This window comes from Pinus tabuliformis, chromosome 5_1 (genome assembly GCF_031772625.1).
Source record: "Pinus tabuliformis cultivar Carrire ecotype Pingquan chromosome 5_1, CPIR1, whole genome shotgun sequence".
In the NCBI taxonomy this organism is placed as follows: Eukaryota; Viridiplantae; Streptophyta; class Pinopsida; order Pinales; family Pinaceae; genus Pinus; species Pinus tabuliformis.
Window position 1 is genome coordinate 425,451,596 of NC_142305.1, and position 26,754 is coordinate 425,478,349.

Below are 26,754 nucleotides of genomic sequence, written 5' to 3' on the forward strand. Positions count from 1 at the left end.
TTTGACAAATTAATGCATCTGAAAGATAACTCACAAAGAGAGAAATAATGCTATCTACTATCGCATAAGTCAACTAACAATGAGCTTCAGAGACAAAAGGAAAACACCAGGCCTAAGATATGGTACAGTGAACATTGAATCAGCCTGGATATGAATGTTGGACTCCAATTTGGCAATGTGACCCCTTCAGAATGCAACGCTGAGCCTGCAATTACAAATTTATTGGCCCTGTACTGTATACATTAAGGAAGAGACCCTGTAGATGCTGGTGGCTGAGGGAGACAAGGCTGAACAAGGCTGCAGAAAAGAGAAATAAGCCTTTTAGACCTGTGATAATGCCCAATAAGCCAGTGGCCAGGGTAAGGAAAGATAATCAGGCCTGTAAATCAACAGGGATAGTCACAAATGACAAATTCTCAATGTAAACTCACACCAATCCCTCAAAAATTCATCTCTAGGCCTGTAAATAAAATATCAGTATATATGATTAACAACAATAAATCTATTAAACCCCCAGCGTCAAGGGTAAATGTCCCCTTTAAAGCTTGTAATAGGGTTTGATACCCTTGGTGCCTGCAGCTAGGTTTCTTTTGGCAAATGTGGGCCAGATGGATACAAAGTTGTCTTCCATCTATATTATAATGCTGTGTGTTTGGAAACATGAATGAAAATCTTTAAAATTATGTTTAAAATATTTAAAATTATGTTTTTTAATAAAAAAAATAAATATTTAATGTATTTTTTACAACGACCGAGTCATTGAAATCGAGCCGGCCGAGTCATTACCGTTTCGGAGTCGGAGTCGGAGTCGATCCTCGGCCGAGTCGGAGTCGGAGTCGGAGTCGTAAAACATTGGTTAGGACCAAACCCCATTTAGATCCAGAGGTAACTAAAGGATATTTGGAAGCATTAGAAAAGTTGGTACCTGACAGGGAGGAATGTGCAGCTGTGCGCCTTGAAATAGGCAGATACTTCAGTGGCACTGGTTTGTATGGTAACTTCCATGCAATGGACGACAAAGATAAATTTGAATCTCTCACATGGTGGGAAACATATGGCGGCCACGGACTTTTGCCAAAATTGGCAAAAAAAGTTCTTTCACAGGTTGTAAATTCTTCTTCTGCAGAGAGGTGTTGGAGCACCTACAGCTATATACATAATGTGAAAAGAAACAGACTCAATGAAAACCGAGCAGAAAGCTTGGTTTATGTGCACTACAACTTGAGGTTGTTGAGTCATTACTGTGATCGGGCTAATGAGGATCCCACATATAAAATTTGGGACAATCACCCAGAGGATGACAATTTGGAGGATGGCATTGTACATATTGAAGAACTAGAAGAGGAACTTGTAAGGGATGAAAATGAAGTAGTTGCAGCAGCCATGCCACCTCCACCTCCACCATCCAGTAGCAGTGCTCGAGGTCCGAGTCTTGTTCCTTTGTTGTCGCCACCTCCATCTACACCCTCGCGTGGAGGTTCTAGTTCTGGTCGTCGGTCTGTGCGGGAGACTCCTAGAAGACCACCACGACCTGCTTATACTCCTGGAGACTCTCGTGGCAAGGGCCACATGTAGATTTACAGTTTACTTGTCTTTTTTAGTTTCTATTAGACTTTAGTTTTCATAACTGTTGAGTTTTGAGTCCTTGACTCTTGACTCTTGACTCTTTCATATCATAATGATATTTTTTGTAAACATTATATCACTATGACAATGAAAATTTGAAGTTTGAAGTTGGGCCTTGGCAATTATAACTCATTGGTAATGATTGTGAATTATGAATATGATGCTTTGTGAAAGACTAAAGTTGTTTCATTTCATCTCATTATTCATGTTTCATTTTATAAATTTTTAACATTTCATATCATGTTAACAGTTAGAAGTTAGGACTTAGAAATATCTTCGATATTACTTCTTGTAATGGTTAAACTTAGCTTACAAGTACAACTTTGGTGATCAATGATGATAAATGTTATTGAATTTTCAATTCTGAAAGCTTGAAGTTGAAACTTTAAGATTGAATTTGATGAATCATGATTTATAAGACTCAATATGTTGCAGTTGTAATATGTATTTTACTAACTTGTGGACATGGTTGATGACGATTATAATTTCTAGATGATTGATGTGATATGGTTCAATGATCAATCTATGCTTTTTTATGTTTTTTATGTCTAATTCATCATTCTACATGTTTTTGTTGACATATATGTATCAAAAATTAAAAAATATATATATTTTTAAAAAATCGCTCCCGGATTCGCTCCCAAACCGGGAGCTTCTGAATATGGTCGCTCCCGCTCCCGTTTTCGCTCCCGCTCCCCGCTCCCGCTCCCGCTCCCGTTTTCGCTCCTGCTCCCCGCTCCCGCTCCCGCTCCCAAGTAACATTGGTCTAGTGGATGCCATGGAGAACTAATCATCCTGGCCTACAGGAGAATGAATCATCCTATTCCACAATCGCCATGGAGAACACATCATCCAGGCCCACAGGAGAACGAATCATCCTATTCCATAGTCGCCACGGAGAACAAATCATCTTGGCCCATAGGAGAATTAATCATCCTATTCCATAGTCGCCACGGGGTGTCACAAGGGAAGGTTGAACCTGTTACCTTGTACAAAGTGCACCAACAGGGAATGGTGAGTCACCCTGTGGTCATATGTCGCTCCAAGAAGAACCCTGCGCCCCCCTGGAGCTCCTAGAGCTCAATACATCATACTTGACCCCCATCAGAGGGTCTTTGAATGACACCAAGTCGTTCTCGAAAAGTCAGGAATTTGACCTTTCCTAGGGGCTTTGTCAGAATGTCGGCGACCTGTTCATCTGTACCGATATGTTGGAGCCTTATTGCTCCTCGCTGCACCATATCTCGAATATAGTGGTACCTGATATCGATATGCTTGGAGCGATCATGAAATACGTGATTTTCTGATAAACGAATCCCGCTCTGGTTGTCACATAGAATCACGGTGGTATCCAATGTAAATCCAAATAGCTCACTGAAGAGCTTTCGCAACCAGACTACCTCACAGGAGGCCATGCTAGTAGCAATATACTCTGCCTTGGTGGTGCTCAAAGCCACCGACTTCTGCTTCCTGCTCATCCAAGATATCGAAGCAGATCCCAAGGAGAAACAACACCCGGAAGTGCTCTTACAGTCCACCACACTGCCTGCCCAATCAGCATCAGTATATCCAAGTAGTCTCACATCTCCGGTAGTGTATCTTAACCCATAAGTAATTGTGCCACGAAGATATCTCAACAGATTCTTGGCACCAATCCAATGTATGTGGTGAGGTTCAACCATATGTTGACTCAACATGTTGACTGCAAAGCATATATCTGGACGGGAGTTCACTAAGAACATGAATGCTCCGATGAGTTGACGATACTTAGTGGCATTTCGTAAAACAGGTCCAGCAGCACTACCACTTAACCTTTTAAAGTCAAGCTCCATCGGGGTAGTTACGGGCTTGCAGTCCACCATACCGAATTTTTCTAATATCTTCACCACATATTTTCCTTGAAATAGGAAAATTTCCCCTGGCTTCTGCCAAACTTCAAGTCCTAGGAAATAGTGCATCAGTCCTAGGTCCTTCATTTCAAATTCAGAAGCCAACTCCCTCTTACATTTGTGAATGAGAGGGTTTGCACATGTTAGAAAGAGGTTGTCAACATACAACACCAGAATGAGAGGTTTGTCATCTTCAACCTTAAAGTAAAGGTAGGGATCGGCTTTACTCCTAGTGAATCCCAACTTCATCAAGTAGCTATCGATCGTCTCATACCATGCTCGGGGTGCTTGCTTCAACCCATAGAGGGCCTTCTTCAACCTACACACATGAGATTTTCAATCATAAATCTCAAATCCTTCAGGTTGCTCCATGTAGACTTCTTCTTTGATCGAACCATGCAAGAACACGGTCTTAACATCCATCTGATGTAGTTTCCATTCTTGTGAAGCTGCAAGGGCTATGATCGAGCAGATGGTGGTATTTCTGGCAACAGGTGCAAATATCTCGTCATAGTCTATACCTTCCTTCTGGGAGAAGCCACGAGCGACAAAACGAGCCTTATACTTTGCCGTACTTCAATCAGCTGCATGCTTTATCTTGTAAAGCCATTTAGAAGTGACAATTGTCTTGTCCAAGGGTTTGGGAACCACTTCCCATACATCATTCTTCATAATAGACTCATATTCTTCGGTCATAGCATCCTTCCATACTTGATGCTTGACGACATCTGAGAATGATGAAGGCTCATTTTGAATGATCGTGCTCATGATGGTCAGGTATCCCTGATACCTGTTTGGTTTCTTACTTTCACGGAAGGTTCCTCGGGGTGTAGTGTGTCCTTCAGCATCATCAAGTGTCCCCCTAAGCCATGAAGGCCTCTTCCTAGAAGAGAAAGGCTCAGGTGGAGGAGGATCAATAGGATCCATGGGTTCTTCCACATTGGGCATTGTTTCATCATCTTTTTCTTTCAGTTCCCTGGTGTCAGCTTCTTGAGAGCTCCTCACTGTAGGAAGATTTTTCACCTTGTTGAGAGCCATATCTTCATCAAAGGTGACATCATGACTAATCACGACTTCCCTTTGACCGGCTACATAGATTCTATAGCCCTTAGTATTTTCACTATAGCCCCCAAAGATTCCTTTCTTTCCAAATGCACCCAATTTATTCATTTTCTCTTTCGGCACATGAAAATATACAGGGCTTCCAAAAATTATAAAATTACCGGTGAACATTTCTTCAGGAGTTTTGGAACCCAATGCTTGATGGGGGCATCGGTTTTGTACATACACGGTGGTGTTTGCAGCGTCAGCCCATAGAAACTTCGGAAGTCTTTGATCATGGACAACTTCCATAATCGTACGGTTCTTCCTTTCCGCCACACCATTCTGTTCAGGAGTGTATGGTGTAGTAGTCTTCCTCTTAATGCCAACCTCTTTACGAAAGTCATCAAACTCATAAGATTCATATTCAGTCCCATTATCAGTCCTTAAGATCTTGATCTTTTTTTTGGATAGTTCGGACTGAAGAGATGTGTCACAAGACATGACACCTAGCGGACTTCCTCCGACCTGATATAATGAATCAACTCGAAACCCAAGAGTGAAGGCATCTTTAATATTGTTTTTCCATGCACGTACCTTGCCATCGCTGAAAGCCACCTTGTAGCCTTTGTCTTCCATTGCCGAAATGGACACCAGGTTCTTTTTGAGATCAGGTACATATAATACACCTGTAGGTGGATTGTATTACCTTGATACAATTTAAGAGAGACACTGCCTACACCTTTCACGGGATATTTCATATTATCTCCAAGGACAATTTCCAGGTTGGTTTCTTTCTCTATCAGATTATGGAGAACTTCTTTGTAACCAGTGAAGTGCCTTCTTGAATGGTTGTCCTCTTCCTTGATTTCCAGCACTCCTTTTACCTCGGCCATTTGACCTGCCATTTCTTTGATTGCCTTGAGAGGGATTTTGATCATCATCCCGGTGTGAGTTCCTTTTATCAGGACACTCCCTTGCATAGTGACCTGGTTTATTGCAATGGTAACATCATCCTTTTCTTCCACCCTTTGGTCCAGCCTTTCCTTTGGATTTAGCCTCGGAATTGTTTCTTCTTTTAGCATGAGAAGAAAAGGCAGCGGGATGACCTTTAAGTGTGGGCATTTCCTGTTCTTCCATCCTTGCTTCTTCTTGAATGCATCTTGCCATTAATTCCTTCCTGGCAGCAGCAGATGCATTTGATGGAGGCTCAACAATATTGCTTCTCACATGGTCCAACACTTCCTGATCTTCTAAAGTTAGATCGAGAGACATCTTCCATCCGTGATAGTCAAACTTCTCACGAAGCTTGTCTTTGGCGGGGAAGAGTGTTGAGGACCCCATAGTTCTTTTTAGATAGCCTTGCCAACCTTCTCTTCGGTGATTGCTCTTGCTCTTGCTTGGGCTTTGTCTTCACCTCAGCTTTGATACCATGTTAAATTATGGTATGTTCTATGCTTAGAGCAGTTTACTTATCTTTCTTATTATTATCCATAGATTAGCAATCACATGTACATAAGTAAAGTGTAGATAGAACATTAAACGATCAACAGAAAACAAGCCAAGACAAGAGACACAAGATGTGGCGGCTAGCCAGGGACAAACCCCAATATGGGGAAACCCTTTGATCAAATCTTCTTTTATCTTCAATAATTCAGCAGAGAGAAATAGTACAAAAATCTGATTTATATCAGCAGCAGCAAACCCTAGATCAGCGACATCAGCATCAGCAGCATCAATATCATCGGCATCAGCATCATCGGCATCAGTGTCATTGGCATTAGCGGCATCAGCATCAGCGACATCAGCATCATCGGCATCAACGGCATCAATATCATTCGCATTAGCATAATCGGCATCAGCGGCATTAGTATCATCGGCATCAGCGGCATCGACATCAGCCCTAAACTAGGGCAGTCAATATCTTCTAAACCGGAGGTCAGATCACCTCGATACCTATGCCAAAAATAGCGGATTTCCAAGGAGAGTCAGCTTCATCTACTGCGCAGTCAAGAGAGAGAGAATGTTGGTCAACGCTGGTCAAAGTTCCAATCTGCAGTTTGTAAACCCTTAGAAAACTGCATCCTTCCTTCCCACGTGTGAGAGAGAGACCTATTTGCGCAGGAGAGAGAGAGAGAGACTCTATTCTGCACAGAAGAAAGAGAGAGAGAGATGGATGAGAAGTGTGTGTTTAAATGAGGAGGAGACATCTTGTATTTATATGCAAACGTTGATGATGAATAGATGTGTCTGTTGGGCTTCTGAGCCTACATAAGTTGCTGGCTGACTTTGACAATTTGTCCATAATCAAAATAAATTCATATCTCCATAAATACTTATCGGAATCGGATGATCTTTAGATCAATCCTACACCTCTCAACGAGAGGAATCTAGATAAAATATTATCAGCCATGAATAAGGTGATCCTCATGGAGTTTGGCCCTAGTTGCCAATTTTAACAATTGTTGCAACCACTACAATTGTGTGTGCTGATCTCTCTTGGTCTCCCTCTGAATAAGAACTGGGAAATCTTTGTTTTCTTCTAACAAAACCTCTCTTCTGCAACTCGCACTCCTACCTGCATGTCGAACTAGACTACATAGTTATGCTACGGAAAATCAATCTTATCTCCAGAAATCGTTTTTGGTAGTAATTTTGCATGTTGTTGCTCACTGAAGCTACTCGATCTTCCTCTGAATCACCTCTCGACACTGGCAACATGGACTGGTTGACTGTCTCTAGCTAGAACTGTGCCTTACTCTCTGCAACTGGCCAATTTGCATTGCCTCACTCGGCTTCATCTGTTGGAAAATTCGGCCTCCCTTTCCTGTCTGGAATGTTGGAAACCTGTTATGGTTGGAATTGCGCCTTGCTTTCTACAACTGCCCAGTTCACACTACCTATGCCACTACAACTAGTTCTGCAACTGTCTCTCAAGTACTGACTGCCACTAGCTCTACTACTGTCTATCTAACTACATACTCCTGACACTAAACTTGTCTACCTCCCATATCACGATTGTTCTTCCTGCTACTATATCATTGCGAGCCCTTCTAGCAAAGGTATTGATCCATGTGATCAACAACTAGATCTAATCTAGATTTCCTATTGCTCCCCCATGGACCCTGCCCAAACTGGTCATTTGAAGCATCACATTTCTCCTCCATCTGGAGGTATCACTGCTATCAATGTGAATTCCTCCAATCTAGAGGTCAACTCATTGGTCTCTGCTAACGCTGTTGCTTGCTACTCCTTCTTGTCCTTCTTCCTCTTTGGACACTAGGTGACGTAGTGACCAAACTCACCACATCCAAAACACTTGACCTTTAACAAGTCTTTCTTTTTCTTCTCTCCCTTTGAGTGCTGCCCCTAACCTAAGTTGCACTGAAACGGATACGAGAACGGATACCAATACGAGGTTTGAAATGGATACGACAAATTTTCAAAAAATCTGGATACGATACGACAGGAAACGACACACACACACTCATATATAACAAAGTAAGAATTTCATATTACCATTCATCTTTTAGTATCTAGATTATATCTAAAAGTACTGGCAGTCTACTATCATTATTCATAATTCATATGGTTGTTCAAAACTTAAAAGTTTAAAAGTTAAAACACCATCATAAATTACTTTTACATATCATCAAATATGTCATCATTCATGTCACTAAGTCATCATTCTGTCATGAAACTGCTTTAAATTTTGAGTACTACTCAAAAATCGGTTTATTGTTTTAGTGGAGATATTACTTGAATACATATCATATGTTGTTGGGGTGTGTCATTTTATTTGGAGGGGATTGATGTCTTTCATTTTGAGTGGATAATGATGAGAGCCATAGGGGATTGAGTGTTGCAGAGGGACTATGATGCCCAGTTGAAAAGAATGATTGGAAAAGAGGAACCTTGTTCTTCTTTGTAGAGATGCTTAATATTGTTATACTTGCTGCTGCTGTTGAAACTTGAAATGTGGGTTCGTTAAAGGGTTGATGATGCTGAGGTGAGAATGTCAGCAATTTCACAATCAACATCCTCAAGTTTCTTTGGCTTGAAAATCTGCTGATGTTAAAATACCAATAACAATAGTAATATCCAATCCAATGTCCCCTTAATCACAAGACGCATATAAATTTAACTCTATATATAGAACAGATAACAACATAAGAACATTTTCCATCTGCATTCGAACTTTAAGTCACAAAGAAAAGGTAACCACCATTTCTTTAATTTACTGTTGTTAAGTAGGGACTTCATTGTTAGTGGTAGGTAAAAATGATGGCGTTGTATTTAGGAGTTAGATGTTTCAAAGCTCAAGCTGTAACGTCAAACGGTAGTCCAGATACAACTTGAGCTATCCAGATTTCCGGAAACGGTCCAAAAACTACCAAGAAAACCCAAAATGCGGGAGAAAACGGGCTTGCAATTTCCGGCATTTCAAAAACGGCATCAATACGTTTTTCGTACGTATTCGTATTGTTTTGTACCAGAATCCATTTTAGATTCAGCTAAGGGCATTTCCAGCGACTTACCTAGGCGTTTCCGACAACTTAGCCCCTGACTGGTTCCCTTCTTTGCCTTTCCTTTTCCTGCAAGGGCTACATTCTCTTCCTCCTTTTCCACCTTCGAACCCTTGCTATTGTTGATGGTAGCACCTTCTGCGAGATTGAGCCTTAGCTCCTCTAGAGTGAAGTCACTCCACATGCATTCCCAATCTGGTAGCTTATCTCGTCCAGTGATTCCTTGAACGAAGGCTCGCCATTCCTTGGTAAACCCATTTAGAGTTGTCCTCACTAGTTCACTATTTGTTGGTTTCTCTCCTATAGCTACAAGTTCATCTCGGGCTCCCTGAATTCTGGTTAGGTAGGATGTAACACTCTCGCCCTTTTGCATCTTTGTTGTCCTCAGCGTCTCCTTGAGAATCATTTTCTGATTCTCAGATAGATCCTGGTACATCTTCACAACGACATCCCACATGTCCTTTGTCTTATTCTTCTTTGCAATGTGTGGGACAATATGATCCCGAACCCCATCAAAGACCATCCTCTTGGCTTTGGCCATATCCTTCTTGAACTCGTGTAATTGGATAGGGTCTACTGGTTCAGCTACAACTGTTGTCACAAACTCCTTCAAACCATGCATGCATCCTGGCCTTCTAGCACCAAAGTTAGAGGCTCTGTCAAGTTTGTCCTGATCTTTGAGTCCTATTGCGGCCATCTCTATGAAACTCAAATCAACTGGAGAATTATATGTTAGAAATCTCCTTCTCCTTCTCCTTCCGGTAACTCACTTGGCCTTCCTCCTGCTACTCGCACTCCTAGAATGCACAAATCTACTTATGAACTTGCCTTTGGTGTCCTTCTCGGAACTTGCACTACCTATTATTCCTCCTCTGGGCAACTCTCTCTACCTTCCAGATGTCCTTCTCTGAAATCCAACACACCTATTGCTAACCATGAAACTCTCACTGGCTAGACTAGCAAGCCTGCTACGACCTTTTGTCGCTGGAAATTATGGCTTCCTTTTTTGAAAAACTGAAAACCCTCTAAGAACTTTATTGAAAACTCCCTGTGTGCTTTTCTCTTCCTGCCTTGCGCTGGTCTGCTGATGCAAAACCCTTGCTGCAAATCTCTGCGCCCAAATCTACTCTACAAAATCACTGATATTCTCCCCAGAACCCTCTCTCAGCAAATCCACTGCCTGCTACTATTTCTTTTGGGGCCAGCCAAACTTTTCCTTCACTCTGAATTGGAAATCGATTTTCCTACCTCTAGCAGTTCGCATTGCTTGGCTAGCCTGCACAGATTTGGAAATATTGTGCTCAGATCTCCCTCTGAAACTGCGCAAATTCGCTTCTTTCACTTCCGAACCTCTGATCTGATCAACAATGCTCTGATACCACGTGAAATTTCCACGAATGAAACAATTGAAGTTTAATCTTCTAACTTGTTAGCAGTTTATTTGTTTATGGCAATATCTCCTGCAATCAACTCGGCTTCCCTTGGTCTGCTCACACTTCCTGCACTCGCCACCTGAAGTGCGCACTACTGGCTGAAGGGAAATTCCTACAGCCTGGAATTTGACTTTGGATGAGCCATCCTACCTCTCACTGCCTCTGGAATGAATTTCTCTACCTTCTGGAACTGGATCTGACCTCCAACAACTGAACAAACCCTCTTTTGGCAACTTGCACTGGGGTTTCTGGTTAGAAATTAAATAGTAGAAGCGTAAAATCGATGTCATACATGCATAGGTAATTACTTCCTTCAAAGTCATCTTCTCACTCCTTGAAAAACTTACAAGGAAACCTCCACAAGCTTCCCACTAAAAAAGCAGCATTGCACGGTTACCGAAATCCAGACAGTACTCCATAGCCTCCTTGCGATGCAAAGGCCTCCAAAATGCCTCAAAGCATGAGAACCAAGCTAATGATTTTCAAACCATAAGCTCCGATACGATGTTAGAAGTCGTATGATACGCAATAGTAGAAAATAACAGATTGAAGAGGAGTTGGTAGTCTTTACTAGTTCATAAACACCATAGCATTATGGTGCACAATTTGTCTTCATACATACCCAGATCATATGTAGTTCATATCATCGTTTGTTCATCTGATCTAAATGTTCATCTATTTATACTTGGGTGCCAAGCAGGTAACCAATATTCCTTAATTACTCAAGGTGGCCCGAAACATTTGGGTGGATCCAATCTTCTGCGCCCAGCCAACCCTAGTTCGACGGCCTATTCACATGCTAGTGAAAGTGCTAGCAATGGATCAATGCCCTAGCCAGCCTGCTATCCAAACGCGCCAGTCAAGTGCCATCAATAGATCAACGTGCTAACCAAACAGGGGTGCTCTCTGGCTCAACTTGGCTTTACATATTCCAACAATATGCAAAGGGTTCATTGTTACTCAATTTGCATTTGTTGTTGACAGGCTGTGCTGACCCATTAGTCAGGTTCTTCCTCTTGCAATCCTGTCATAGAAGCACAGTACTGCCATGGAGAATGACATAAATTTTTAGAAATGATGCCTGTAACGATGAAGAGCTCAGATGATAAAGTTGATGACAAGAAGTCTAAAATATAAATACTCTGCTTCTTAGGAGTTTCATATTTACCTTTTAAATGTTTGCAACTTTTCTTTGTTATTTCCAATGAAAGTCTGCTTCTTTGCTTGGTCATTCAGCGGTGTTCTCTGCAAATCTAATTTTCTTCTTTACTACGTTCTTTCTTTTTTATGGCAAAGCTGTGTTATGCTGCAATTAATTTATGGTCACAGCCCAGCAGGTGGGTGCATCTCATTTGAACAGGCTATATCGAAGCATTTTGGAAGGTTTGATGCACAGTAGCTTGCATCATTGTTTAGGAACATATGAAAATGCATCGGATAAAAATTTCCATCAAAACCATTGAATTTATGTAAAGTTTTCTAGATGTTCTATGCTAAGAGCAATTTCACTTTTCTCACAGCAATCATACAAGTAGATAAGCAAAATGCAGATAGAACATATAAGCAGATCTTACAGAAGACAAATCAGAAACAAGAAAAATGTATGTGTTCGTTTCGGCGGTCAACAGGATGCTTCAACCAGCAAAGTCTCCTTTGGTCAGCCAGCCCAGCATGTGTCACAACAACCCTCCAGGTAGCTCGTACTTTAGGATGAGAGAGGAAGATGTGAGTTGAGTTGTATTCAAATTCTCTCCAACTTTTCCTGTATATATATACATCAATGAGGGTGTGTGACACATCTGTTGGGCATGTGAGCCTACATTACAAAATTGGCTGACCTTGCACATATAATTTATTAAGAATAATAAATTCAAAATATAAGTTCTGCTCATCGGATTAAGACTATTTTTATATGGATTTTACACCTCTCAGAAAGAGGAATCCAACAAAAATATTAGCCTCTTAATCTGAGCATCAGAACATGGAGTTTGGACCTAGTTGTCCAATTTTAACACTCCCTCTCAACTAGGGAGAACTCCATCTATTAGTGCAATTAACATCGTGAGTCATCCCGCCGAAACTTGCTTTGCTGGCTTCTTTATTTCAGAACAGAAGTGGGTCAGTCACAAAGACATCATTCCCCGACTGACATAATCAGTCCAGAGGTCCCAGACCTCACAAATCTTGATCCCAGATCAAGTGGTTGGACCATGCCATCCTAGATAGAGAGTACGGCAATCTCTGATGCGTCCATCAGTCTTTGCTAATAGTCTCTAGCTTTTCCACACCTCATTGGCCAAATGAGAGGTACTTCCCATGAGCCCTGAACTCAATGGGTAGGATGCATACGGGGCACAGATTAAATGAGTGGCGAACCAGCTCAATAATCACAAGGGTGGGGCAGAAGCATTATGAGTGCTTATAGCTCCGAGAAGCTATCCCCCAAAGCCCCCCAGAGCTCCCAGAGCTCATCGTCCAACAGGACCCACATCATAGGGTCTTTCCACGACACCAAGACTCTCACGGAAGGTTAGGAACTTGACCTTCCCCAGGGGCTTAGTGAGAATATCCGCGAGCTGCTCATCAGTTCCTATATGATCGAGCCTTACGGCGCCTCGCTGTACCATATCCCGGATAAAGTGGTACCTGATATCAATATGCTTGGATCGGTCGTGGAACACAGGATTCTCAGTCATACGAATCCCACTCTGATTATCACAGAGTATTACAGTGGTATCTAGCACATGTTGGAACAGCTCACTAAAGAGCTTCCTCAACCAAACTGCTTCACAACAGGCCATACTAGCAGCAATGTATTCGGCCTCCGCGGTGCTCAAAGCCACCGACTTTTGCTTCCTGCTCACCCATGAGATCGAAGCAGAACCAAGATTGAAACAGCATCCAGATGTGCTCTTACGATCCACCACACTGCCAGCCCAATTGGCATCAGTATATCCCCGGAGTATCACACTCCCGGCAGTGTATCTCAGCCCATGGTTTATCGTGCCCCGAAGATATCTCAAAAGATTCTTGGCACCAACCCAGTGAAAATGATGAGGCTCAACCATCTGTTGACTCAAAGTATTCACTGCAAAACATATGTCCGGACGGGTGTTCACTAAGAACATCAAAACTCCTATGAGTTGACGATACTCAGTAGGATTGGCCAAGATAGGCCCTGCAGCGCTGCCACTCAACTTCTTAAAGTTGAGTTCCATTGGTGTCGACACGGACTTACAGTCCACCATCCCAAATCTTTCCAGAAGCTTCACAATATACTTTCCTTGAGAAAGGAAAATCTCTCCAGGTCTCTGCCAGACCTCCAGGCCTAGGAAATAGTGCATCAGTCCTAGGTCTTTCATCTCGAACTCAGCAGCAAGCTCCCTCTTACATTGATGAATGAGAGGGTCATTACCTGTCAGGAAGAGGTCGTCCACATACAGCACTAGAATGAGAGGCTTTCCTTCCTCAACCTTAAAGTAAAGGTTTGGATCAGCATTGCTTCGAGTGAAGCCCAGCTTCATCAAGTAACTATCCATCCTCTCATACCAAGCTCTGGGTGCTTGCTTTAACCCATAGAGGGCTTTCTTCAACCTGCAGACATAAGTGTCTCGATCTTGAACTTCAAATCCCAGAGGTTGTTCTACATACACCTCTTCCTTTATTGCACCATGCAGAAAAGCGGTCTTGACATCCATCTGATGAAGACTCCATCCTTGCGTAGCAGCAAGGGCTATGATGGATCGGATGGTGGTATATCGAGCCACAGGTGCAAATATATCGTCATAGTCAATTCCTTCCTTTTGAGAGAAGCCACGGGCAACAAATCTTGCCTTAAACTTTTCAGCACTCCCATCAGATCCATGTTTAATCTTGTAGAGCCATTTAGCGGTGACAACAGATTTGTCCTTCGGTCTCGGGACCACATCCCAGACATCATTCTTCATAATAGCCTCATATTCTTCATGCATAGCATCCTTCCAGACTTGATGCTTGATGGCTTCCTCAAAAGATCCAGGTTCAGATTGTATAATAGTACTCATGGCAGCTAGATACCCTTGGTATCTACACGGTTTCTTGCTTTCTCAGAATGTTCCCCTTGGGGCAGCATGACCCTCAGCATCTTCGAGGGTGTCCCTGAGCCATGATGGCCTCTTTCCTAGAGAAAGGGAAGGATCAATAGGGTCCATTGGCCCTTCAACATCAGGCATAGTCTCATCCTGGGGTTCTTCCAGATTTCCAGGTCTTTCTTCATGGTTTTCTTCAGATCTAGGAAGATCTACTACTTTCTTCAGGGAAGCATCTTCGTCAAAAGTGACATCATGGCTTATCTCTACTTCCCTTTGACCAGGTACATAGACTCTATATGCCTTAGAAGTCTCACTGTAGCCCACAAACATTCCTTTCTTCCCAGTAGCATCCAGCTTACTTCTCTTTTCTTTCGGCACATGAAAATAGACAGGACATCCAAAAATTCTAAAATGTAAGACATCAGGTTTCTTACCAGAGAAAACCTCTTCGGGAGTTTTGGAGTCCAAAGCGGAATGAGGGCATCGGTTTTGAATGTACACAGCAGTATTTGCAGCTTCTCCCCACAGAAACTTTGGAAGACCCTGGTCACATAGCATGGCACGGGCAGCTTCCATAATAGTCCTATTCTTGCGTTCAGCAACACCATTCTGCTCAGGAGTATATGCAGTGGTAGTCTCCCTCTTAATGCCAGCTTCTCTGCAAAAGTCTTTGAACTCATTTGACTCATATTCAGTGCCATTGTCAGTCCTCAAAATCTTGATCTTCTTTCCGGTCATATTTTCCACCAAGGCTTTGAAGGTACGGAACCACATGAAAGCCTCATCCTTCTTCTTCAAGAAGTATATCCAGGTTTTGCGAGAGAAGTCATCAGTAAATGTCATATAGTAAGAACATCCCCCCAGGGAACATACCGGAAAGATCAGAATGGACCAGTTGCAATATCTCAGATGTCTTTGTGACACTTGAGGGGAAAGGTCCCCTTGTATGTTTTCCTTCAGCACAGCCCTTACATACACCTTTATGATTATTTCCAAAATCAGGCATCCCTGTCACCACCTTCCTTGCTTCGGGAAGAGCCTTGTAATGAAGGTGTCCAAATCTTCGGTGCCATAGTTCGGTTTGACGGATAGTATCACAAGTCATAGCTCCCAACGGACTCCCTCCAACCTGGTAGAGTGTACCAACTCTAAAACCAATTGAGATAGCTTCCTTGAAGCTCTTCTTCCAGATTGAGATCACAGATCTGAATATTGTGCATCATGGAAACTTATTTCATCAACACGATTCTGCAGAGATAGTTTGCCAAGATTTCTATCACTGTTGTTCATTGTGTTGGGGCTGCTACATGTATGCCACTGTATAATTGAAAACCTTTTCCTCACTGTGACTGCGAATGCACTATTGTGAGAGCACCGAGATATGTTTATCTACTTATATTCTGAGGCTACTGTCTCCCGAGTTGATGACTGTTCTTATAGCGAGGTGCAGTCAAACCCTTGGCCTCAGCTTCATGTGGAGATGACTATGGCTCCATATATAACTGCGGTTAACTACGTTTCCATATATAACTGCGGCTCACTGCGGCTTCATATATGACTGTGGCTCTTCATAGCTCCATTGCTTTTGACTGTGTATGCATTCTTCATTGACTGTGAGGGATCTCGACGGTGGTTTCATTACTGCGGCTGACTGTATCACTGCGGCTACCATGTTATGCGTGCGGCTCTACCTGCGGTTCTTTCGTGCTTGTTATCACTGCGGCTACATGCTATACCTTACAACATATTAGTGAAGCTAGAGACAAAGTCGTGACTATATTGGAGACGAAACCACGTATTTTAGTGTCAGGACTACTGCGTCAAGGGATCACATATGACTGAGCTGAGATCTGTTATGTTGAGACTATAATATGCCGAGGAAACCATATTCGAACAGAGATCCATACCAATACATTACGCATAGGAATCATACTGGAATACAAGATTAGTCTCACATCTAATTACAGAGAATTGGACGGAGATTCAATATAATACATCACATAGAATTAGTGTCAATATCATTGCAGAGAATTAGGGCATGACTGAGCGTTTTGTACCAATGCGAGAGAATTATATATAGGCCAGTAGTTGCTACGTGAGAAATCTTGAGGCAAAGCGAGGAGAATATAGACCATGTGAGCTCTTGTCCTGTAATGAATGCGAGCTAGAATTCTAAACCATCAAAGAGAAGAACTCGAACCCATCTGAAATCTCAGAACCATCCATTTCCTACGTATACATAACTCCAGCGTATGACTGCCAGAACCTCCTCTTCGTTATATATGTGTGTCCAGCGTATACATAACTCCTTGTACAGCGTATACATAACTCCAGCTTTTGATTGCACAGCGTATGACTTCATGACTGCGTTCTCCGTTAGGGCATCATACTAGGCCGGCGTAATCTAGTGTTAATCTCCTTTGTTGTTTGCTCCAAAACGTCTCAGCGTATACATATAACCCTACGTATACATATAACTGTCCACGTGTTGCTGTTTGCTCCAACATACCAGCGTATATATATATATGTCAACCTGCGTATATATATATAACTGTCCACGCGTTGCTATCAAAACCCGACTGCTCAATGCGTATGTGAACTCTTGCACTGTTCTGTAGTTTACTGTCTACGTGACAATCACCAATCAGTCTACGTCTGCCGCAGATCTCTGTCCATGTGACAGATCACCAACGAACCCGCGCAATACACTCACTCCGCCGATTGCCAGGAACCGACAGCCTTATGGCGTGCGTAAAACCCCTGTGTGTTAATTCATGAACATCGATTGTTCACATAATCACGCGGTCATACCCCCACAGCTACTGCCGAACTCTGTTCATCAACCGAGACAAGCTTCTGTGTGTATAATCTCTGCGCTGTTACCTGCGTTGTGTTATACCCAACCTGCTATCTACGTGCTCTGTTCACCGCTCACTGTCCCACCGAATCCCAAGCGAGAATTCTATACGACCACCGTATGAATAAGACGCATTAGAACTGCGCCATTTCTCTTCTGAGATCGAAGACCGAATGATCGATGATTGCTATAGATAGAGTTTGTCTTCACCTCAGCTCTGATACCATGTAAAGTTTTGTAGATGTTCTATGCTAAGAGCAATTTCACTTTTCTCACAGCAATCATACAAGTAGATAAGCAAAATGCAGATAGAACATATAAGCAGATCTTACAGAAGACAAATCAGAAACAAGAAAAATGTATGTGTTCGTTTCGGCGGTCAACAGGATGCTTCAACCAGCAAAGTCTCCTTTGGTCAGCCAGCCCAGCATGTGTCACAACAACCCTCCAGGTAGCTCGTACTTTAGGATGAGAGAGGAAGATGTGAGTTGAGTTGTATTCAAATTCTCTCCAACTTTTCCTGTATATATATCCATCAATGAGGGTGTGTGACACATCTGTTGGGCATGTGAGCCTACATTACAAAATTGGCTGACCTTGCACATATAATTTATTAAGAATAATAAATTCAAAATATAAGTTCTGCTCATCGGATTAAGACTATTTTTATATGGATTTTACACCTCTCAGAAAGAGGAATCCAACAAAAATATTAGCCTCTTAATCTGAGCATCAGAACATGGAGTTTGGACCTAGTTGTCCAATTTTAACAATTTATCACTGAGTTAGATTTTGAATATTTTCTCTTGTAGTTGGTTTATGAATAATAATAATAATAATAATCTAATTTTAAGGTCACAGCCAAGCCAGACCAAATTGGTATATGAGACCCCCTTGTTTATGGAAAAGGGACCCGCCTCTGTGCAGCAGTTTGACTACTAAAGTCTACGGGCATCACATCAATGCTCAACAGTAAATCTCCTTGTAAGCATGTAGTTCTCTTGTAAAAGTCGTAATCTGCTTTAATTTTGACTGCACAGATTTATCTCATTGTGGAAAAATTAATTATAGACGACTTCTGAATGTTTTCTGCTGATCATTTTGTTTGTGTGCTGTTGGTCAGGATTTCTGCTGCTGATGCACACTAGATACTACAATGCCAGGACTGACGGTTGACGGTTGTGTACATCACATTGTTGATGCTAACGATCTGGACTCAGAGAAGAGCTATTTACTGAATCAGTTGCTTTTGTTGTTCTATGGTATTTCTGAAACTCTTGCAATCAGATTTGGAGATGTGCACCAGGTATGCTTTTTCTTATGGTGATATATAGATTCATTAGCACTTGCTTGGTCTTTTGAGAATTGGTTTAATTGGTTAGACTTTGTTGTTGCATATGCAATGTTCAAGGCCAAATCATGCTCTTAGACGGTCATATATATTGTGTATAACTTTGGATGTAGTGGTAACATTGACTTGCTGGTGACTGAAGCCTGTCAGGACAGAAAAGGCATCTTCACTTTTACCATTCAGTGATATCCATGGTAAGTAGATGCAGTATTACAAGATATGGAAGAATGGGTATAGTACTGCAAATTAGCTTGGAGTTCTATATACTTTTTTAGCTTATGCTGGACGGTTTATTTTCATAGTTTTATTTCTGACTCTTACGAAATTCTATTCAAATAGCTGTACTCTTTTATTACCTGAGAAACACCGTCCTCGTTAAAATCTCCAATACCAGATCTAATTTATTCATACCTCAACAATTATTTTATACCCAGACTCAATAAAATATGAAAACTGCTGGAAATAAATTCACTGGTATTTTAACTTTCAGAAATTAAATTTGCAGCAGAAATAAAATAGGGAAATCAATTGCACTGCAGCAGAAATTTATGCCCAAAACAATCTTCCTTCACTTAATATTACTCAGGAAAATTAGGGCATATGCCATAGACCCACAGAGAATACACAGAAAAATTACAGGTGCTGGAACCTGGAAATTCGGACTCAAGGAATTCGACCCACTAGAACTTGGCCCTCTTGGTAGATTTTGGCCTCTGCGCACTTGAGAAAATCAACCCTGGCAATTTCAGCCCTCCTCTTCAGCAATTCGGCCTCCCTCTCCTAGACTTGGGCTCACTGAAATTTTGCTGCAATCCTTTTCCCTTCTCTTCAGTCCTGGTGTCTCTCACTCCTCGAGAAAATCACTCTCTCAACAATAGCAATGTAATGTGTCTTCATCTTCTTCCATCGGTTCTATTTGTAATTTCTCCATGGGCCAAATCCCTAATCTCCAAATTGATAAATTGCTAAGATTAAATTCCAACGCTCTTAGATCAATGGTGGAGATTAGGTTCAACTCACTGAAATAATTTAATGCATTGTTTATCCTTAGATAAACATTAGTCCAAAGTCAACATTAATTAAATAATTAATCAATGTACTTTTCCCAAGTTAAAAAATTAGAAGGAGATCATATTAGTTGCTCCTCATGCACAACCAGCTAAAGAGAATTTATGCTCCTGCATGCTAGACAGAAGCCTGTGCAAAAGACCTTTTGAAGCTACAAAATAAACAATCCTCTGATCCTAGGCTACTTGGAAGTGGTAGCAGGGAGTGACAATTTTCAAAATCTTCTGGGTCGGGAGTGAATCGAGAGTGGATTTTATATAATATATATTTTTATATATTTTGTTGCGTATATGTCAACAAAAGTATGTAGAATGATGAATTAGTTATAAAAAGCATAAAAACATGGATTAGATCGTATACATCAATCATCTAGTAGACATGGGATCAACAATATGAGCCTACATAAACATCATCTAGCTCGAGGTCTAAGGAATCCTCAAACTCCTCTGCAACCTCAATATTAGTAGTAGTAGTAGTAGCAGCAAAACTAGACAACAAAACTACAAATCATTGATCAACATGATCACTAATGAAACTCATCATTGATTTAGCACTACTAGAAATGAGATCATTGACAAGAGGTACATAAACATCATCTAGCTCAAAGTCTTCATACTCGGATTACTTAACCTTATAATATGGTAGAAATTGAAAAAGTTTAACATGCCTAACCAATGATTTTGGTGTGAGTGAAGGGTTAATCTCCTCAACCTTATAATATGGTAGAAAAATCTTAGCATGCCTAACCAATTATTTTTCTTTATTTTTCTGCTGGATTTTGAGTGATATCTAAAAATCTAGTTTCTGCATATGAAATCCAATGAGGTCAAAACCACTCTCAAACATCCCAAGTCATTTCATGGTAATGTTAAAAATTTAAGTAAAAAGTTGACTTTTACTTTAAGAATTTAACATTACCATTGATTGCCAACATTGCTAGGGTTGAGAATCTTAACCACGTGTGAAAGCACTAGGGAGGGAGCGAATTTTTTTGGCGGAAGTGACCAGAGAGCAAACATTTTTTGGCGGGAGCGCGCTCCCGAAATTCGCTCCCAAATGGGAGTGAATTGGGAGTGTGCTCTCGGGGTCACTCCCCTAGCGCTTCCGAGCGGAGCATGCTTCGGAAGTGGATTCAAGGGGGGGGTGTCACTCCCCGCAGCCTTGCTTTGATCAATCTTGTATCTAAGTCAAGTTGGTTGGATCTTGTATCTGCTAAAAATTATTGTTGTGCATTTGTTAAAGTACTTATTATCAATGGTGTTGACATTTCACTTGCAACAATTCAATTATCTTACTTATTTAAAGACTATTACAGATGAATTTTTGAAATCTTTGACGTTACCATCACAATTTTGATAAATTTCAGTTAACATGTTCTTGCTTAAGATAGTTACTTCAAATTCCATATAAGCCCATATGTTAGTCCATTTCACTTTCATTAGCACTGAATCATTATTACATTGATAGCAACTTAAGAAAGAACATATATGATCGAATCAGAAGACAAACCGAGACAAGAGAACACAAGGATATGGTAGAAGCCAGGGAAAAACCCCAAGATGGGGAAAACCCTTGATCAATTCTTCTTATTATTATAATCAAATGCTTCAGCAGAGCGAGAGAGAGAGTACAATAATTAAAAGGTCGAGATTGGCTTGCCAATTAGGAGATCCATTAACACTGCCTTCCATTACAGTTGCAATTCTGGTGCAGTCAAGATGTACCCTCTTAATCTGGTGACAAACAGTAGAAGAACCTTTGATCTTGCTAGGGCTACTAACAGATCATCAAGAATCTGTAAGGATCTGTCCAATCTAGTCAACTAAATATAACGAGAGCTGGAAATTCACTGTTGTTTGGATGCTGCTCCTGGTTAGGGCATGAGACACAGTTTCAGTCCTCACAAAACCATTCAAAACAGACTTCTATAGTTGCGGCCTCCCTGCAGGATAATCTGTCCTCTTCATGTCACACATCTGGGCTCAATCCAACCCCAAGCTAGCCTCCACAAATACCTGCCTTCACCAAATTAGGGCTGCAGCCTATCTAAACAGATACTATCCCTTTTAGTCCACAGATTTGCAAGAAGAGATATGCAGCCTGCTTGAGAAAGGCTACTAGAAGCTATGGCCCATTTAAGAGAGATTTCACACCATGAAAGTATACCCAAAACACTTTAGCTCTGCGGTCATCCTTAGGAATAGTTCGGACCTGCAATAGGAGAGAGATGCCCAAAAACAGTCCTCACATAAGCCCAGACCTGATCTTAAGAGACTCGACCTTCTTCTCAAGGGACTCAACCCATCAACCAGCCCTGTCATGACACCAAACAAGCCCTTCATCCTTCGCTGGAGATACCTTCCTTCTGCGGCCATTTCAGAGAGAGAAGAACATGAGATCGATGTGTGAAATGAGGTTGAGGGCACCTCAATGTATACTAGTCGTTGGGGTTGAAGGGACGTGACTGTAGGGCTTGATGAGCCAACATATAGGAGAGGCCAACCTTGATAATCGCATGTGAGAAAACAAAAATTCAAAAGCACATTTCCGCTTGTCCAAATGTGGTGATCTTTATATCAATTTTGGTGCTCTCGAAAAGAGGAATTTAATGGAATGATTATCTCCATCAACTGAGCTGTCCAAAGTGGAATTTGGCCCTAGTTGCCAATTTTAACAGGCAGGCCATGAGACAAAAGATCTATGTTCATTTGCAAGCTTTACTGAAAGGTTTCCTCTGCTAGTTTGGAAGGTTACACCACCTTATGAACACAGACAAAAATCTTGATTCCTTCTTTGATGTCATCGAATATGCAGTTAATTATGATCACACAATAGGTATGAATAATAGAAAGCTTAACATTCTATAGTTTCGCTATTAAAAAGACACTAATTTTTTCTCTAGGACCTCAAAAATATCAGCCTTTCTAGATTGCTTCTATATGAGCATTTGTATTTTTCATCCTTTCTTGTGCATGGCAATGTTGAAGTTTTTGCATATTTAATTACTCCCATTTATCTGATAAAAGTTCAAAACATGTTTCTTTTTTCTTTGTTTGAGCTTCGAGGGTTAGCTCAATTGGTCGAGTCCCCGTCATTACACCTTTGCTATTGAGAGGTCACGAGTTCAATTCTTTAGGCTCTGTGGTTGAACCTACAGGAAGTGATCCCTTTGGGTGGATCTGCCTGGTACAAATATTTCGTGGACGTAGCAGTCAGTGATCTCCGAAGTCCATGAACCACATAAAAAAAATGTGTTTCATTTTACCCTCTCTAATGAGGCTGATTATAGATATGCATTTTGTACACTATCCGCGTCATTGAGTGGGCCTAATGATTAAGAACATCCATTTCCTCATTGGATATCACAAGTTCAAGTCCAAAGGGGTGTAGAGTATGTACATCTCCATATACTTGAGCAATCAAATCTTTGCACGGAAGCAGGTCTTATACACCAATTTGGTTTCTGGCTTGGCTGTGACCTTAAAAACAAATTATTATAATTAATACTTATTATTATTATTTGATGTTTAGATGGTCTATTTAAGTTTAATGCATTCTGACCTACTGGTTGACCTAGGCCCCTATATTCAGTTTTGCTCGTAGACCTTGAAGGGATACATTAATTGTTTGGATATTTTGCGTCAGTCGTATTTTTACTAGGACGGTATAGTTGTGGGCATGTTGCATCATTAGTTGATATGAAACACATTGTCATTGCTATTCACAGCTTACAGAAATAATGTATTTGTTGATTGTATGCTTAGATTTTGTTGATTGAGATTGTGAAGCAACATTTTATGTGTAATAGAAGAGAGTTCCATTGTTAGAATGCAAGGCTTTTCAATTAGCATTCTTGTATGATGTGCAGGAATATGGTACCTGAGATTGTTTGGTTCCAGTTTCGTTGGCTGGCATGACTATGTCTGCATTCTTCCTATGTTCCCAGGTTGTTCTTATATCTCAATTTCTTGGCCTCCTTTGCTTGGAGTTCATTGTCATGCACCATCGTTAGAACTGCTGGAATTTTGATTTGACAGTGGAACCTTATTTGTTTTTCATTTATGCTTTGCACCATTTATTTAATATTTTCCATTCTTGTTCCTGAAGGTGCAAACTGCCTAAGATCATGGAGAAAAGCGAGTGTTGAATGTAGTAGCTACTGAGCTCTCTCAGTGTTCAGCCTCTACAAGGGCTGCTAATTCATGCGATCAAATGTTTGCTATGTAATAGACGAGTTCCTTATTCTCAATTTGTCTATTTTTTGTGAATTTGATCCATTTCTGCTTACGTACTGGCAGTGAAACATGTTCCAAATGTTTCCTATAAATTAGCAATTGCTATGAAATTTATGCATGGCATTTGGTTTCATCCCAATTTTGTCCAAAGTTTTATCGTCATCTTACAAAAGAAGCTTGTTTTAAAGTCTTCACAATGAATGGACATTAGGATGTTTCCTGTAAATCAGCAAAATTTGCACAACCATCCTCAGCTTGTTGGAACTTGATACAAATTTAAGTTTTTGGACCTTTGCTTTCTCTCTTGGATAACCACAATAACTATAACACTAATGCAAGTGGGTGTAGAAAATTTATAGTTCGATCACATTGCAAACACGAAGTGCACAAGATAGGAGAAGGAAAATAAGCACAGTAGGCTATACTGCACTAGATTACAAGAAGCTAGCCCGAGATGGTCTTCCAGCGCACACAGACTCAAGACCCTCTTAGACTAATCTCAGATGGAGTCAGAGATCAACCAAGTCCATCACTGGGGGAATCATGCTGATGAGAGTTCACCCAACAATTGCTTATGTAGGCATATAGCTTTAGAAAATTTATAGTTCAATCACATTGCAAGCACGAAGTGCACAAGATAGAAGGAAAATAGCACAGTAGGCTATACTGCACTAGATTAAAAGAAGCTAGCCCGAGATGGTCTTCCAGCGCACAGATTCAAGACCGTCTTAGACTAATCTCTTGTGTTGCTGTGAAACTTCGCGTTGTTCATATCTTGTTGTATTGTTTTATATTCATTTGATGAAATTTTGGTTTGCCCATATTATTGTAGATGAGTGGTTTATAAATTCATTTATGTTGCAGTTGCAAACTTGCAGATAGTTTTATATATTTGTCATGCCATAATCGAGTCCCTGTTTACGTGAAGTAAACTCATTATAATCGTACTGTTGTTGTGCTAATTCCACTATCACGGTTATAACTCCTAATAGCAAGGTCACGACTATGGATGGACAATTGACCAATATACCCTATCTGTTGCAGAGTTAGCATTCTCCGTTGTAATATTGCAAAACCGCGGTACCCCATAACCCCTATGGAAGCAATCCAAACTTGTAATCGAGTGGTAGTGAAGCTAGTTACCGAATTTCGATTCCTCTCACAACGTGGAAATCAAGGTTATCGAGCACAAAAGGTTCATTTCATTTATACGAAATAGATTGGTTCGTTCCATTGGCATCAGAGCCACTTCCAGCGCACTTCCGTTGATTCCAACATTTGACCACACACATTATCGGAGTTTCTCTGACATTTGGTCTTCAACCAGAAACCGATTTAGGCCAGTGTTCATTACTGTTTGCTTATAGCAAAACATTTTACAAGGCACAGTTGGATCACAATATCAAAGGACATCAAGAGAAAAAATATTATACTGGATCGAAACATCTTGGAAGTTGTGTTGAAAATTAAGTGTCAACAGCGTCGTAAGAAATCGTTGTGACTGCCAAGTCTATTAAGTAACCACCAATTGGCAGATAAAAAGGAAGGATTACGTGGCAGCCAATTACTACTGAATCGTTAAAAATAAAAACAGACCAATTGATTATAGGTGTAGTATAATACATGAAATTTTGGGCTTTTTTCATCAGAATGTGGCAACAGATTCCTCGATAGATTGTAATGTTTAATCTTTTAAAATGCAGTTAATTCCAGATGTTTTAATTAAATTGAGATCAACATTTGGAAACTTAAAATTGAATTGAAATACTCAAAAACTTAAAACTATATTTCCCCATTTCTGAGCAATCAAAAAATAATCTGCCCTGATAAAGTGTGTCGGCTTGTTATACTACTAATTATTTCGCTGTATAACGTAATATATCGCTGGAATCCTCTAAAGTAAATCCACTGCATTGCGTCGTGCAGACCTTGGCGCATTAAGACATAGAGACGCGGCATATAATAACAGGGAATGCGTGTAGAGCTCGCTGCGTCCTTGCCGGGAAATTTGAATCAAGCTAATCGTCGACGAAATCGGTAACTACGGCGTGCAGCCATTGTCCACGGGCGGTTTCTATGTAGGAATTGCACAAGGAAGCCGTGGTGCCATTGTGGAAGGCGAGCCACACTAAAGGCAACAAACCATCGGGGAAGAGATCATGAAACACTCACTGTCCGGAATAACGCGATCAATAGCCACCCCGCGAGAGCGCATTAATGGCTGTGCGGGCCGAATGATGTCGCAGTTAATGCATTCCAATAATCGAAGCAATGATGTTGCAGTTAATGCATTCCAATAAGGATATAGAAGCAATGATGTTGCCGTTAATGCATTCCAACAAGGATAAAGAAGCAATGATGTTGCCGTTAATGCATTCCAACAAGGATAAAGACAGAAAAAGAGATTTTTTTGGGTAGAATTATAAGTTTGAGTTGTTTAATAGGTATAATTTAATTTTTCAGAGTATTGAATTTATTTAAGTATTAAAAATGTATTTTAAAACCTAAAAAATCTTATTCAAATAAAAAAAATTAAAAAAATTTAAGTATTAAAAATGCATTTTAAAACTTATTAAAAGTCGTTGGAATCTCTCCTTAGACTATTTAACATGCTAGACTGGATTTGTTTCTTCAACTTGTCCTGACGATGAACCACAC

At 40.8% G+C, this 26,754-nt stretch overlaps 1 protein-coding gene across 4 annotated transcripts in view; it reads left to right on the plus strand.

Annotated features, from left to right (window-relative positions):
* LOC149165307 (pentatricopeptide repeat-containing protein At2g03880, mitochondrial-like) overlaps nt 1–24,010 on the plus strand; it is a 137,749-nt gene extending 113,739 nt beyond the window's left edge. For 3 of the 4 annotated variants that reach the window (XM_089432280.1, XM_089432278.1, XM_089432277.1), the window contains 3 exons: nt 18,566–18,748; nt 18,907–18,987; nt 23,730–23,809. The gene's annotated coding sequence lies outside the window, so the exon portion shown is untranslated. Of the gene's footprint in view, nt 1–18,565; nt 18,749–18,906; nt 18,988–23,729; nt 23,810–23,968 lie in introns of those variants that run through there. The other variant, XM_089432279.1, reaches the window with a different exon arrangement.
* The last annotated feature ends 2,744 nt before the right edge of the window (nt 24,011–26,754 follow it).